Source organism: Acipenser ruthenus, chromosome 42 (genome assembly GCF_902713425.1).
Source record: "Acipenser ruthenus chromosome 42, fAciRut3.2 maternal haplotype, whole genome shotgun sequence".
In the NCBI taxonomy this organism is placed as follows: Eukaryota; Metazoa; Chordata; class Actinopteri; order Acipenseriformes; family Acipenseridae; genus Acipenser; species Acipenser ruthenus.
Window position 1 is genome coordinate 1,416,251 of NC_081230.1, and position 17,596 is coordinate 1,433,846.

The following is a 17,596-nucleotide window of genomic DNA, read 5'->3' on the forward strand; positions in this document are numbered from 1 at the left end:
GCCCTCTCTATTCTCCATCTCTCCTCCTCTCTCTCCTCACTGCCCTCTTTCCTCTCTCTCCCTCTCTCCTCCCTCTCCCTCTCTCCTCTCTCTCTCCCCTCTACTTTTTGTACTGTGATACTTTGTAACAACTGTAAGTCACCCTGGATAAGGGTGTCTGCTAAGAAATAAATAAATAAATAAATAAATAAATAATAATAATAATAATAATAATAATAATAATAATAATAATAATAATAATATTTTCTAGACAATAGATGAATGCATTATTTTCCATGTAATCAATATTTACACTGAAGCTGAGATGCTCCCTGAATATTATTCATTGCTAAACTTAGTGAACTGATTTCTGCTATTTTGATATGAATCTTCTGTTCTGTTTTTGTACTGCATCTATTTTCTATCTTTCTTGATAAAATGTATAAAAGATATAACGGTGTTGTGTGATTTACTGCTCAATTGTTTACCTCGGCAATCTTGAACTCGTAAAAAGAAAGACATTCATGACAGCAGAGTGCTGATTAAATTAGACCATTACACATATGAATGAATTGTATCCTTAAATTGGACATTTTAATTGTGATTCTTCCCACAAAACTCTCAACAATAACAAGCTAATAACAGAGACACTGTGCTCTAGTCTAGCTGCTATAGTTATCAATCCCCAAACACTGCTCTAGTCTAGCTGCTATAGATATCAATCAAACACTGTGCTCTAGTTTAGCTGCTGTAGTTAGCAATCAAACACTGTGCTCTAGTGTAGCTGCTATAGTCAGGAATCAAACACTGTGCTCTAGTCTAGCTGCTATAGTTAGCAATCAAACACTGTGCTCTAGTTTATCTGCTATAGTTAGCAATCTCCAGACACTGTGCTCTAGTCTAGCTGCTATAGTTAGCAATCAAACACTGTGCTCTAGTCTAGCTGCTATAGTTAGCAATCAAACACTGTGCTCTAGTCTAGCTGCTATAGTCAGCAATCAAACACTGTGCTCTAGTCTAGCTGCTATAGTTAGCAATCAAACACTGTGCTCTAGTCTAGCTGCTATAGTCAATAAAACACTGCTCTAGTCTAGCTGCTGTAGTTAGCAATCAAACACTGTGCTCTAGTCTAGCTGCTATAGTCAGCAATCAAACACTGTGGTCTAGCTGCTATAGTTAGCAATCAAACACTGTGCTCTAGTTTAGCTGCTATAGTTAGCAATCTCCAGACACTGTGCTCTATTCTAGCTGCTATAGTTAGCAATCAAACACTGTGCTCTAGTCTAGCTGCTATAGTTAGCAATCTCCACACACTGTGTTCTAGTCTAAGTGCACTCAGTTTGACCCTGTGTTCTGGCCACGCCCCCCTCCAACAATAACAGTATCCATGAAGGACCCGCTGCTGCACGGGGGGTTCCTGTCGGGAACGAACCTGGAAGAGGCTGACTACAACACGAGGACTCCGATGCATGTAGCCATGTCGGCCAACGATCCAGAGATGGTGGAGAAACTGCTGTACTACGGATCCACACCACTGGTGAGAGAGGGGAAGGGAAGGAGGGAGGGAGGGAGGGAGGAGACAGCTGGGGCAAATCCACACTGCTGGTGAGAGAGGGGAGAGGAGGGGATGGAGGGAGGAGGAGACAGCTGGGGCTGTACTACAGATCCACACCGCTGGTGAGAGAGGGAGGGGGGACAGCTGGGGCTGCACTACAGATCCACACTGCTGGTGAGAGAGGGGAGGGGGAGAGGGGGAGACAGCTGGGGCTGCACTACAGATCCACACCGCTGGTGAGAGAGGGGAGGGGGAGAGGGAGGGAGGGGGAGACAGCTGGGGCTGTACTACAGATCCACACCGCTGGTGAGAGAGGGGAGGGGGAGAGGGAGATAGGGGGAGACATCTGGGGCTGTACTACAGATCCACACCGCTGGTGAGAGAGGGGAGGGGGAGAGGGAGGGAGGGGGAGACAGCTGGGGCTGTACTACAGATCCACACCGCTGAGGGGAGAGGGGAGGGGGAGAGGGAGGGAGGGACAGACAGCTGGGGCTGTATTACAGATCCACACCACTGGTGAGAGAGGGGAGGGGGAGACAGCTGGGGCTGTACTACAGATCCACACCGCTGAGGGGAGAGGGGAGACAGCTGGGGCTGTATTACAGATCCACACCACTGGTGAGAGAGGGGAGGGGGTGAGGGGGAGACAGCTGGGGCTGTACTACAGATCCACACCGCTGAGGAGAGAGGGGAGGGGGAGAGGGAGGGAGGGGGAGACAGCTGGGGCTGTACTACAGATCCACACCGCTGGTGAGAGAGGGGAGGGGGAGAGGGAGGGAGGGGGAGACAGCTGGGGCTGCAGCAAGGTTGATGAGGATCCATAGCAAACACCACTCCTTTCACCTCTCCCTCCTCACTCCCCGCCTCTCTATTCTTCTTCTCTCTCTCCTTCTCACCCCCTGCCTCTCACCTTACTCTCCGTCACCATGCCTCCTTCTTTATCTCCCCTCTCCCTTGCTCTCTCCCTTTCACCCCTACTATCTCCCCCACTCCCTCTCCTCTCTCCCTTTCACCCCCTACTCTCTCCCCCGCTCTCTCTCCCTGGCTCTCTTCGTTTCACCCCCTACACTCTCCCCCGCTCCCTCTCCCTGTCTCTCTCCCTTTCACCCCTGCTCTCTCCCTCGCTCCCTCTCCTCTCTCCCTTTCACCCTGGCTCTCTTCGTTTCACCCCCTACACTCTCCCCCACTCCCTCTCCCTGGCTCTCTCCCTTTCATCCCCTACTCTCTCCCCCACTCCCTCTCCCCTCTCCCTTTCACCCCTACTCTCTTCCCTGCTCCCTCTCCTCTCTCCCTTTCACCCGCTACTCTCTCACCCGCTCCCTCTCCTCTCTCCCTGTCTGCAGGTGAGGGATAATTGGGGTCGCACAGCAGTTAATGATGCTCATAAGGGAGAGTTGCAGGAGATCCTCAAGATCTTCCACCCCAAGTACACAGAGCAGTTCCCCACCATGGAGGCGTACAGCAGCAAGATCTGAGTGCTCAGTGTGCATCCCCCAGCCACTGCCACCCTGCCTGCACAGAGGCACACAGCCTGACAAATAAATACCATAAAAAACCCATTGAACTTTTTTCAGTGTCTTCAGTGTAAATTCAATGGCAAACATTTCCACTAGAACTCTTTCTCAGTTTTTTTCAGTGTAAATTATAAGGCAAATGTTTCCACTATAAGTCTTTCTCAGTGTCTTCAGTTTGTCATTGAAGTAAGTTTTTAGCATTTCTAAGCTTGAATGTTTAATAGTAATGGATGATATCTCTACTTTGCACAGGATTGCAGGTCCTGTACACACTCCAGTTAGTTTACATATCCCCCCCCCCCCAATGCACAGAGTTACTTCCAGTCTGATTTAGAAATACTAAAAGAAGCATAATAGATTCAGTTCAGATGTATTTAAATTGTCATTTTTATTCAGCATACGTGGTAAATATGTTCACCTTGTATTTAAAACATCTGGGAGATTTTACAAAAAAAAAAATATATAAACCGTTGTTTTTCATTTTATTTTAGTTTCTATGATGAGGGTTACAATTTCAGTTCTCATTAAAATAATTCTACTGCAGCTCAAGACAGAATTCCCTCAGTGTTACCGGTCCATCACTTCCATTCGCTACACAGCTCTCACATGTGCAGTTTTTGAAAAATGTTGCAGCAAAATACGGATTTTCATTTGAACACCTCTGGTGCTACCCTGGGGTAATCTCTGTTTGCACAAGCCAGGCTTTCAAAAGCTTACTAGAATGGAAACTTTTCATTTTACAACACGATATGTGCTACACCCGGTTAAAGAAATCTCTGTTTGCAAGCCATGGTTTCAGTTAGGGTTGCACATCCTTGTTCACTTGCAGGGTGAAATTGTCCCCGTCCCTTCGCTGGCTTCTTTCCTGTCAGTAACCAATCTGCTGCTGCTCCCCCTGCTGACTGGCATGCCATCAGCCAGTAACATGACCCCAAAGACACTGCAGAGGTGAAGTGACCCGGGGAGTCCAGTACCCTTCCCGAGTGCGAGACAGTTATCATGTCAAATCCAGGTCTGCGAGAACATCTTTCAAAAACTGTAGGGGTGCGTTCGTAAACTCAATCTGACGCTCTGAAAGAGCGCCCGAGAAATCTCTTGAGTGCTTCAGAGCGGGAATTTTCTCTTTAGTTTTCAAACGTCCTAAAACGGTTTGAAAATGGAAGTCGTCAGCAAGACACAGAAGTTCTGTTTTTCTCAATGATTGAAAACACTTTTGGTTTTAATGTTTTACAAGATCTTCAATCTGACAGCGAGGATGAATGTAAGCTGGTCGCTCGTGGAAAATGTAATACTGACAGCACTGTTATTAACTCTTATCATCATGCAGCTGCGCCGTTTAATGGCTTTCTCTTAAACCGATATCACCAATTTTTATATTTATGTAGTTTTACATGAGTTATCAGCTCTTAAGTCTAATACTACAGTAATTACTACTGCTGCTCTTCAGTTTGATTTTCATTTTGAAAGTGAACGCTTTGAGAATCACACTGCATGAAAAATTAGGTTTACTAAGTTTAGGAAAATTGTAAACCTTATCAAACTTTAAGGTTTACAAACTATCACAAAGGTATTGTAAACTGTTTAGCAAACATAATTTTTACAAACCGTTTACAATTATGATAACACATAACACCTTGATTTACATAGTTTACACATTATATGTAAACTATACAAAAATCCTACACTTTGTTTACAGATATTTGCATAAGGTCATGTAAACCTATAGTAAAAATTACATGTACATGGTTTACACACAATCTTTCTGAAGGATAACTACATTTTACTTTGTTCATGAAACAAGTAAACCTAATTTTAAAAAGTTGGATTTACAAGTGGTTTAAAAGGTAGCATAACTGCCACAAACCTGAGGACAGTGCCATGACTTACCACATTCCGTTGTCTACAGAAGACCCACTTTGGACTGGTCCTACCTTTAACTCCTTCCCTTCCATTACCTTACCTACAGATTCCTGTAGTGAGCAAATGTGTTGTGAAATAAGGATTGCTACTGTGTGTCATATTAAACAAAACTTTAACTCGCCCACTAACACAGTATCGAACTACAAACCTTCACTGGTCTAGTCATCTGACAAAAAAAAATAAACCTGCCATTGAGAACAGGTTTGTAGTTTGCTATTAGAGGCTGGGTCAAAGTTTTGTTTTAAGACAAGCTTGTATAACATATGTATAACCTAGAGTACTGATTAAATAATCTTGTAAATCAGCAAAATTATTTAATAAGAAGAATATTAATTTCCAAATAAAAAAAATGAAAAAATGAAAGGGAGAGAGATAAATTTCCAAACTACCACTATAAAATAGCCTAGATTACTAAAGTATTTGCTTATTCTGCAAATATACAGTATATATGAATCTTAAAATTGGAATGATTTTCCTTACATCAAGACTTGTTTGCAAAAATATATTAATCAATAAAATCATTAGGGTTTGTTTCCTGTAATTCAATACTACTTGGGGTTGGGGGGGGAAATGAATGAACAACAGTGATTTGAAAAAGTAATGTTTATTTATAATATAAATGTCAACTTAATTGTGATTTAAATCAAGTGATTCAAGTTATAATAATAAAAAAAACATTTGTTTTATTATTCTCAAGTTAATGTGAATTTAAAACATCTGATACAAAGGAAAAAAAGGCAAAGAAACAAATCACTTGCATAGTGCGAGTGACCGCTCAAAGACGTGCGTCCACACATGCTCCTGATTCACAGAAAAGAAACAAATCACTTGCATAGTGCGACTGACCGCTCAAAGACGTGCGTCCACACATGCTCCTGATTCACAGAAAAGAAGATATGTATCGTCTTTACAAGTCACATAACCCTAACAAAATATTTATAGTATCAAATCAGTGCCACAACATAGCAGTTTAAGTAAAAACAGTAACCTAATCAAAGATAGTTATTGGAGGAAAACACAGTACAACTAAACTAGAGCAATACAACAAAGACTCCCTTTTTTACTACACCCCCCTCCAACCTCCATCTTCTCTTTAAACTCCAGCAAAATGATCCCTCGGAACAGTAATCAGTGCTTGCCTTGTCAAGTGATGTCTTTTCAATGTTTCTGTCTTTCTTACAATTTTACATTTAATCCTTTGCACAGGAATGAAACTTGCACTGTTTTCTTGTCTATAAATGTTTGGATAAAATACAGACACAGGGAAACCATAGTAGTCTTTAAACACAGGCTCCATTTCTAGGTACCACTGAACTCGCGCAAGAATGTGCTTTTTAATTGTTCCATCATGAAAAAGAAGATTGTGCTTCCTAAAAGAAGACTTCCATTTCTGAGCTGTTTAACCTTAAAACATGATGCCACAACAGTGAAAGTATTTGCTGCATAGATTGCTTGGTACATAGATTCAAGCTTTTGGACTTCAAGTGGTGCTAAATCCCAAATAGTTTTTTTTCATAAAGGATATTAAATTTGTTACCGACATGTTAACCTCACGAATGCAAGTCAAGCGTGATGAAAAACTGCACACATCCAGTAAGTCAGATACCATCATATTCTGCAGTGAGCCTCGAGACGGTAGCTCTTGCATCATATTTAGGTGATTTGCTAAAGTCTCTTCTCCTTGTGCCACTTCTAGTACTTGACCAAAAAATAATCCATCTCTTAAAAATCGTCTCCTAAAATACCATTGTATCTCTCAAAACTGAAGAGCCAAAAACCATACACAGGCCCGTAGCCTATTATACATTCTTTAATGTGACCATGCAAGTGCATGTTAGGAGTAACGTAGTCAGATCCATACTTTTCTTCAAACATCTTGCAGAATGTAATCAGATCCAGGTCAGCCTCAACAAGCATTTCATGTGTCATTACATATGAACATAACAAATAGCATGCTTTCACAAAGTGATTCCAAACCTCCAGGTGTTGAGAAGGTAAAATGCCTGTTAAGCAAGGAATGGAAAAATAAAGTGTCCAGTTTTTCCATTGATCGGCAGTAAAGCTTGCGAATCCTGATTGAATTTTATTGGGTATTCTTCCTAAATCACTGGGCACATCAAAGTCATCAATTTTCTCTTGAATACTTTTCATATCTTTGTCTGTAAGAATACCTTGTTCCTTCCAAATTTCAATTACATGTTTTGCAGTACCTAGAAACAGATTATGCATTGGGTCTATAACATGCATCCGAACTATATCAAAATACGGCAGCTCCAGTAAGTACAGAGTAACGCACCCCATATTCACGTTCAATGTCCTTCCTATTCTAATTTGATATAAAAATATAAGTATTTTTTATGACTCCTTTCTGGGTTACAAATAGCGTTACACTAGGTTTCTTTCCAACAAGGAAATAAATGGTGAAATTTGACTTGACGTCACGGAGTGAACTCCTGGTGGAAAATATGGCGAATATTATTGAAAATACGTTGAGGAGAAGCTGTGATTTCACTGACTGTACTTCTTCAGAAGTTAATGAAAACGATGAGTGTAATGGGGAGGGCAGTGTTCTTGATGACAGCGGGCTTGTTGTTGGTGTGTGTGGCATACAGCCATATCAATTTGAGCCGTGTGAAACCGAAAGCAATGCATCTGATGAAAGCGAGTCGGACATCGATGAAGGCGATCGCCTACATAACACAGATTGGTAAATTATTTTATTATTTATTTTTATTGTTATTATTTATTTTATTTATATTAATACTACAGCGTGTATAAACTAACTGCATACCAATGTATCTGAAGGAATCGTTTTTTATTAAATGTTATTAGAAAAAAAAAGAAAAAAAAATACTAGTATATCCAATCCCGGGTACGCTGCTGTTGTACACTTGAGAAAGACAGCCTACATTACTGAGTCAGATTGCTCGGTATGTAAAAAATGCTCCACTGTATAAATTGGTTCAAATCCTAAATCGCTTTGGATAAAAGCGTCAGCCAAATAAATTAATAAAATGTGGTTCAAATATCCCACTTTCTTGACACTTGCAGAGGTGACTAACCCTTCCTATTACGATGGATTACAAAACAAATAATAATTATTTACCTTCATTGTTATTTATGTTCGTTAAATGTCTTTCTTTTAAATACTCTTGTTATAGGCTTGGTACTTTTCAACGTTTATTTCTGTTCCCTCTCCCTCCCTTTAAAACTGTAACTAGCATTGTTAATCCATGTCCGTTTCTTAATTAAATCAAGGCTATCTGGTGATGTCTAAACAATTTTTCAGTTTTTTTTTCTAGCTATACAAAGGTAATTGGTGAAAAGGACACAGTCACTGCAATGGACCCTGCACTGAATCACGCATTTTGAGATAAACACAAACGCTTATTTTGTAAAACACGTTCTGCCTGCAAACAAACCTCTTTTTAAACTTAGCAAATAACAAAAATGCAGAAATAGAAGAAAAAATGTTGTAATGAATGATGCGTTTCGATTAAAATAGTACCTTTTACATTGCAATCAGGTCATACAATTTCGTACTTCTGCTTATTTGTTTTATAACGTTTTGCATATGGTATCCTTATCTAATAATATTAATATAATATAGGTGCCGGGTCTGCTGACAAATATTGTAAAGAAACACATTAAAAAAAAACAATAAAAATGAAATATTTTATATATATATATATATATATATATATATATATATATATATATATATATATATATATATATATATATATATATTATGCTACAATAATTAATATATAATATTTAAAGTATAGATTACATAAATATGCATACAAGGGGCAATATGACATTGTTGCTCACCCTTTTATTCTCTCTCTTTCAAAATGCTGATCTTCCATCTGGTAAGCGTTGCTTTAATTTGGGGGTTGAAGTGAATACTGTGGAAAAACGGGTCCATCTTTGTGGGTCAAAGAAACAGCAGCTGACGCCAGTAAGGTGACATATAAGCAGGCATACCTGTAGATAGCCCTCCCTGGTATCGAAATCAGACCCGCTCAGCCCGCTGTGTTTTGTCCAGAGGCTCACACAGTACTTATCAATTCTGTTTTAGTTAGTAGTTTGGTGTAAAGTTAGGTAGAGGCGTTTGGGTTCTCCTTTAAGCATTTTATTTAAATTTATAACACATTTGCCAATATATGTGCTACTTAAAAAGGTTCTACTTTTTTTTTTATCACCCCCCCCAAAAAGAAATTCTCAGATCTGTGTTATGCCATAGCAAACGGATTCCTGCATTCCCTTCCGATGAGGATTTTGCCCCTGAAGAGCCTGCCCATGAAGTTTCTAACACTTCAACACAATTATTGTTACTTTCAAGGTAATTGTGACAATTAATTTTGAATTTTAATGAAAGTTCACTTTAATAATTGTGGAAGCATTGAGTTGATTTTTTATTAATTATTCATCAATCATTACAGTGAAGATGAGTGTGAAGTTCAGGTTCAATTACCTGGTACCTCAACACCACAGGAACCATCGTTGTTCAGTGTGGATACAGCCAGTGACTTGGATGGTTATGGGTAGGTATTGGGAAATTTGTGATTGCATAGTAGTGTAGCATGTAGTTTATTCTCGATTAAATTTGTTTTAGTTCAAATATATGCACACAGTAGCCTATAAGTGAGTAGTACTTTGCTACCTCTTCTGGACTTTTGTAAGCATACAGTGCTCTCCCAGAATTCTTTTAACACCTTTTTATTCCAGCCATGTGAGAATTTCCAGCCATGTGAGAATTTCCTCATCAATGTCTTTATATTTTTTAAGACAAAGCCTTAAAGCCTCTGTTGTTGGCTACCAAGACGTTTAATTCAGGGGTCTGATTGAAGAAGAATAAGCAATAATATTCGCACCCTCTTTTTTTACCTTTCCTTTTAAAATGAAATGTTGTCTTTTGCAAATAGGTCTCCCAACGACACTGAGGATCCACACCCTGCACTGAATCACTCTGTTGTTTCCAGCCACTCGCAACAGCCTAACGGGTATGAAACATTGTAATTTATATACTGTACATTATTTAACAAGTTTACAAGTGGCAACCATGAAGGTTCCCTTTCTTGATCACATGAAAGTGTCCTCACCAAACAGATAATTATTCCATCCTCTTGAAACATGCCATTTCATTTTTTTCTCATATATATATATATATATTGTGATAGAATGAGGGGATTGGTGCGAAATGGGAGATACATTAGGGCAGTCTTGATGGCAAATTCTTGCTTCAGTCATACCGGAAGCAAGATGGCTGCCAAACAGGAAGTGACTAGTTTTAATGCCACATCATCAAAAAGGGCGTTCCCAGGGGGATAAAAAGGGAGGTCCAGGCAAGTACCAGTGGAAAAAGAGTGGGGAGAGTGGTATGCTACAGGAAGTGAGTACTGAGATTGTTGGATTACTTGTTATTGACCTTGGATTGTTTGACTGCCTTCTGTGTGCGTAATACCTGGACTGTTTTGAAAACCCTGGATTGTGTATGAACCTTTGCCTGTTTCACTGACTATTCTATGCTGGATGGACATGTAAATAAAGCACTTATGGGTACCGCCCTGTTTTCACAGTATTTCGTCTCTGTTTAAATGCTGTCCCGCTACAAAGTACTGTATGCATATTCTACACAGCCTATGAAGTTGCTACAATATATATATATATATATATTTATATATATATATATGCACACAGTATCCTCCAGAATTATTCACACCCTTGATATATTCAGTACGTTTACATGCACACTAATATTCTGTTATTGTTCGTAATACTCGAGTATTCGAAATATGTAATCTGTCATGTAAACACCTTATTCTGAATGTGATCAGCAGTATTCCGAATATGAGTATTCCAAATAAGATGGGTGGAATATTAAACTATCCAGTGGATTATTACTGGAATAGCAGGTCATGTAAACACTTTATTCAGAATACTTGGGTTTGCCTACATTTGCGCATGCCTGTGATTTTTGCAAAGAATCTTGGGTTGATGCTTTGTATGGAAGGAAAGATGGGTAGCATTTGGGGAATGTGATGCACTCTCTCAAAACGTGCTTCTATTTCACAACATTTTTCTACAACTGGCACCTTGATCAGCTGCTTTATTAAGGAATTTACCATCCCCTTGCAGAACATGTACACATACTTATACACTGCATAGTATGTGTGTATATATGTATGTAAAGGAATATTATCTACTTTTGAAGAGCTTTGTGCATTTTGAAAATTTACGTTAAGGTTAAGCTATGCCTTTTGTATTCGTTGGTGGGTGGGGGGTTGGTTACTGTTATTTTGGGGAACATGTTTTTATTCTTGTCAGTGTCAATTTCAGATCAGACACTCCCTCAGCATCCACAACAGTCTCCATGAGGTCATATCTAATGCCTAATTCATTTGATATAAAGAAGCATTTCCATTTCAGTGGCACTTTTTTAGTGATCTATTAGTTATATTTTATCATCTTAAGTATAATTTTCCACAATAGGAAAAGAAAGCGTTCCTGTGAAAAAATACAACTCAGGAGGAGAAAGAGAAGAATGGACAAGGTGTATCCGTTACTTGTCCAATCGACAAGTCTGACAATGCAACATTTGAATACAAAAGACTATCTGCCCACACTAAAAAAACAATGAGCACTCAAAAATGGATTACTCGTGCTTTTGAAGAGTTTAATCTAGCTTTAGGTGCTGGCATCATTCCTGTTTTATCAGAACACTACAGGTTTAGAAAACAAAAAGAAGTCATGTTAAATGATAGTGCAGTGTGTATTAACTGGGAACATTTGTAAAAAAGTCGACATAATGTCAACATTTATTATCTTACTGTTAAATATTTTTGAAAGTTTGTCATCCTACTTTGTGTATTTGTGGGACATGAAGGGCTAATTTTATGTATTTTTTAATGCAAATCATTCATCTGACCACAGTGTTAAAAAACATATATATATATATATATATTGTTATTAAGTGTGTGTATATATGACTGTAAGTACGTTCCAACTTGTGTATATGTATATAAACATGCATTAATGCACTTGAATCTTGTCAATACAATCACCAACATATGTTTATAATAAAGTTTGTTTCTACATTCTGTACTTTACAAGGTGTGTGTTTTATATTTTCTCACTTTAAATTATCTCTAATGGTGTAGGTTAACTAAAACAATTAACATGCAAAGTGCTTTTGTTTCACAATTTATGTTAACTTATAATTATCGTTATCCAAAAATATTGAATAGATCCTTTTTGTTTTGAATTTTTACCATATTGTTCTCTATTTCCTTAGTGATGATTTATGGAAGCAGACATGTTCTGATCTAGGGCACGATTCTGGAAGTCCGGAAGCTACAAAATCTATGATGACTTATATATTAAAAAGCCAAAAAAGAATTCATTGTCACTCAGGTATTAGATTACTGTTTCAAGTACGTGAAGTGACATTAAAATACATTAATATTTGAAATAACTTTGTAACATTAAGAAATTAAAATAAAACTGACTATATGGGGGTTATCATTATTTCTGATATCAAATTGGTTTATGTTAGACTACTGTATTTTACAGAAAGCAGTAGTACCGTTTTCATCGACCAGTCTTTAACAAAATGCTGTAAATCCAGAAATATTTGAGATTTTTATTACAAGAATTTGGCGTATAATAAAAAATAATAATTTTTTTTTTTTTTGCTGCAAACATATTTTTTTACGACTAGTAAATGCTTTTAAGGTAACAGCTCGCCCAAATTTCTGGAGCCAAATTAGTCTCCTGGTGTGATATTTCTGAATTGTCAGTATTGGAAGGTCACATATGCATACAATATTTTACTTGTATTAAAAACAGACTTTGAATCACAAAAAATGCTTTTGTTTTACTTAGAAAAAAACAATGGAACTTATTCAAAGTGAAATGGCAAAGAAGAATAAAAGAAACTCAAAAGTGGCACTGAAAACATCTCCATTAACACAGGTATAATGTGTTATCATTTTTTTAGAGCAGGACAATAAATTGTAGCTTAAATATAGTTATTCAACAAATGTATCTTGTACTTTACAGAACCTTGTGCGAAGAGGGTACAAGTATTTGACAAACTCGAATGGTCTGCCCCACTGGGATACAAGCGAAGAGTAAGTTTCCCCCTTTTCCATTAGTTTGTAACACTGACATTTTGGTTTATTTAAAGATGAAAAACATACTGCATGGTGTAGTATTAGGCAGCAGCGTGGAGTAGTGATTAGGGCTCTGGAAACTTGACCAGAGGTCATGGGATCAGTCCCAGGTGGGGGACACTGCTGTTGTACCCTTGAGCAAGCAGATACTTTATCTCCTAGATTGCTCTAGTATAAACCCAAATGTATAAATAGGTAATTGTATGTAAAAAAATAATTTAATTAAGAAATGTATTAATAATAATAATAATAATAATAATAATAATAATAATAATAATAATAATAATAATAATATTGAAGGTACTATTTTTGGTAGAACAGCATTCTTTGGCATTCAGATTCACAAATAATTTTTATTTATTGATATATAATATAAAGTCAGGTTGTTACCCAAGGAGACTTCAACGATCAGACTGGTGAAAGCACTGGTGTGAGCACTCAAAAGTAACCTTTAGTCAATTTTATTAAAGCACACATTTATTCCATAGTAATGATCAGATGCAAGATGTCCATTTGATAAAGCTGACATTTCTCTTGTATTCATGTCTCCATAGAGCATTCTGGGGGGGTTTCAACCATAAGTCTAAATAAAGCCCTATGGTTGAAATGGTTGAATTGTTCATTCAATTCATTAGCAATCTGAAACATATCTTTATATATGTATTATTCTTTACATCCTACCAGCCTATGTTTGGTAAAATGTTTACTGCCCCCCCCCCTTTATAGAACACAATCAGGAAACTCATTGGTGCTTGTATTCTTTTTATGTAGCGTCCACTCTAACAAAGAAAATGAAAGAATACGTGAAAGGAAGAATCCAGACGTCTCCAATGAAGAAATATGTGGTGAGTTAAAAAGTGTAATTTGGCCATTTTCAAATAACTATGTAGACAGAGCTAAAAAAACAAATCTTTATTTATTTATTTATTTATTTATTTATTTTATCAGTTCGTATTATTATTATTATTTTTTTAAATGCTCCAATGTTCAGCATACTTTACAGTTTTGTAAAATATTGGCACACTAAACTTTGATAATTTAATTATATAGATTTTGACAAATGAAACCCCAGAATCACAAAACCACCACTTGAAAAAACTGATGCACCTGCCAAATGTTGTTATAAAACTGGTATATCTGCAATTCTTTTCATTAGTCTATATAATGTACCGTGTTTTATTTAAATATATTTTTATTTTAGGTTTTATTTTAATTTGTCCAAGTTAAACGGTTCCAGTATTTTTTTTTATTTTAGCGTGGTCACATTTTTCAGATCAGCAGTTTGGAATCCCCTTTCACAAACTACACATATAGAAAATATATATGTGATCATTTTTTAATTTTTATTTTTTTTATTAGTGGCCATAAAGAACTATTGGCGAAATATCCGCAGACAAAACAATGAAAAAGACAAATGGGAGCGCAGACAGCTGGAGGCTCGTCGGAGGAAAAGCAAGAGAGATGTAAGTTGTCCTTCTTCCATGAATACCAGCCATATTTGGCTCTACTGGTATTGTTGTTGTAATGTTTACCGGTGGTGGTAAACATTACATTGAACAAGTAAACGACAATAGTAAGAAATATTTGCTTTACATAATATATTCAAAGCAGAGTATCTGCAAACAATGCTGTCAGATATTCCTTTCTTTTAATGTAGTATTTTTTTAATGTTGGCCACAATTGTTACTGAATTGTACGCTCTTAATCTACTACTTATGACATAAAAGCATGTGTGAAAGTTGTCTGTTGGAATTCCAATTAAATGGTATTTCCCAAGTTTGGTTTATGCCATAAAGACTGTCAAATATATATCGTGGCACTTATGACAGTCCAAAACAGCTCAGAATGCATTTAAGAACATCTAGAACCCCAGAGCTAGGCCCCCAATCATTACTAAAAGGTGTATTCTTCAGTTGATTGTTTAATTTTTTTTTCTTTTTTAGAAATGCCAATGTCGTATACAAGGGGTCCCTCACTCCTCTTTGTCAGAGATGGACAAGAAAACCATGGCAAATGCGCTTCAAGTTCTTCCTGTAGAAGTGACGATGAGCACGGAGGAGTCTGGGGAGGAAGACAATCCATTTAACCAGGGAGAACAAATGACCGTGAAGGTGGTCAGACCTCAGAAGTGGGAATCAGGAAGGTTTAGAGAGTACAAAAGGGCCTGTGATATAGCATACAGCATGATCAAAAAGAAAAGAAAGTGCAAACTTCCTCGAAAAAGAGGTTCTTTTTCAAAGTACAATAGGCCAGATTTACCTGACGAATTTTCGATTTAATAAAAAAAAATATTGGGGGAAAAAAAATGTTCACTTTTTTTCCTGTAAACTCAATTTGAGTAAGCTGTTTAAATTGTATAACTGCTACAACTGACTTTTCTGTTTTTCACCTTTTTTACTACTTTTATTTGGTAAGGTTTTTCTAAAATCCTAAATGTTATTTAATATTGTTTAAATGTTCTTTTTAATGTTGTTTTTTTTAACACTAATAAAGACTATTTGAAATACAATAAAAAAACGTCTGTTATTATTTGAAATACGTTTAACACATTTCTTAAATGGTGTTTACTTTTTCTAAACACAAGTTTGCGAACTGTATTGCACAGTACGTTTACCTGCTCCTAAAAGGTATGTGTAAACCATTCACAAAAACATGTTTGCAATCTTGTAAACTACTGCACAATAAGTTTACCTGCTGTTTGTAAACCGTATTTAAACAACCAAAACTGGTTTACTTTAAATCATGTAAATCTTTGTAAACGGGATATGCGCTAATGTTTGCACAGATTGTAAACCAATATTTTACAAATGTGTAAACCTGATGTCTAAATGGACATGATGACCTTCATTTGGTTTCTAGTCTTTGTAAACCATTTGTAAACATTATTTTTACAAACTGTTTGCACCCTTTGCAAACTTATGAAACCATATGTTTGTATGTGTTTACAATATGTTTACTCCATTGTTAAACCATATTTTTCGTGCAGTGAACACACCAGCACAGTATGTCTGCCACTACGGCCTGCAAAAGTTTCTCACCAACAAACTGCCACCCCGATGTGTCCTTAACCAAATGGCCGTCCCCAGGATCCCTCGTGAAATGTCATGCCTCAATGAAAAATTCTTATTCAACGTAAAAAAAGCATTTCAAGCTGTCTCAAGAATATCTCCAGTTTCCACTAGCAAGAAGTTGCCTCACCGGCAGAGTGTTCAGAAAGTGCATGGCCGAACCTTTCACCTGCCCTTGCCTCTTCAGGAAACACTGATCAAACTGCCCCCACCAAACCAAGCCTTGTCAGATGACTTGGAACTCCACATCCTGGTACGCAGTGCACCAACAAAGTCCAAAACTGTTTGTGAAGACATTGTGGATCTCAATAAAGTGTATCATGTTTCACGGAAGTTAAAGGAAATCAATCCTTTCTACAAAGATAGCATCTTGCCACAAAACTGTCAAATTGCTTAATCACAATTTGAACACATTTCAGTGTCATTCTGACAATGAAGATGACGATGAAATCACTGTGGAGGAAACAACCAAAGAGCAACCTCACCCCAAAGAACCGGAGGAAGAGGCTGTCATTTACCACAATTACACAATACATCCCACACACAGTGAAAGAAAGGTACAGCTACTGATCTTTACCAAATGCTTCACATACAAGATGACCCTCTGGAAGAATGAGGGAAAAAACTAGACCTACTGTGTTTCCCAGACTTGTACTCATGGAATCCATGGTTCATTCATTCAGCCAAGTTAGGAGCAAGAATTGTGTGAATCTTGGGCCCCAGCACTTTTCCAATTGTGCCTATTTGCTTGATGCTTAACAAGATTGGCCTGATTGCTTCTCCTAACTTGTTCTTTTGTGTTTGATATCACCACTTTAAACGGCTGTTGCATTTATCTAACTTTTTTTTTTACATTGACAATGTTTTTGTTATAGATAGATCAATGTTTAAATGGTTCTGATGTTCGTAGTTTTCAAATGCACACAATATCATCAGATCAATTAAAGTCTTATCTTGTTTCAATTGTTCATCAAAGTATAATTGTTTCTATTTTTAATCTTAAAGCGTTACATTGTATTACATGTTTTTCCTTCTGGTTTGTATGTAGATATTTCCTATACATAGTATTTTACATGAATCTTAAACTCTTTGAAAGGTAACACTTATTCTGGAGATGTGGTACTTGCTGAAAAGCACAGTTGGAATGTAGTTGGTATTCTCTGTGACACAAAGAGTTGCAGTTGGATGTGGAGTCGATACATAGGATGGATGTCTGCATTACAGTGCTTCAAATGAAGCCCCATTCAAGCAGAGGCTCAATGGTTACTTCATTGTGAGAGGAGTCCAAATTCCAAGATAAAGAGGAGTTCATGCCTGTTTTTATTTAAATGTAGCGCTGTGACAGAAATACAATAAATCTCCCCAAGAACAGAGTTCCCT

The 17,596-nt window shown here is 37.4% G+C and overlaps 2 long non-coding RNA genes across 2 annotated transcripts; both read left to right on the forward strand.

Annotated features, from left to right (window-relative positions):
- Positions 1-9,184: 9,184 nt before the first annotated feature.
- On the forward strand, positions 9,185-11,352 carry LOC131709296 (uncharacterized). The gene is made up of 4 exons (XR_009311463.1): positions 9,185-9,316; positions 9,417-9,518; positions 9,900-9,977; positions 11,314-11,352. It is a non-coding gene; the product is annotated as an uncharacterized LOC131709296 (long non-coding RNA).
- Positions 11,353-13,921: 2,569 nt separating this feature from the next.
- On the forward strand, positions 13,922-15,414 carry LOC131709292 (uncharacterized). Its single transcript, XR_009311457.1, has 3 exons — positions 13,922-13,993; positions 14,508-14,611; positions 15,092-15,414. It is a non-coding gene; the product is annotated as an uncharacterized LOC131709292 (long non-coding RNA).
- Positions 15,415-17,596: the final 2,182 nt, after the last annotated feature.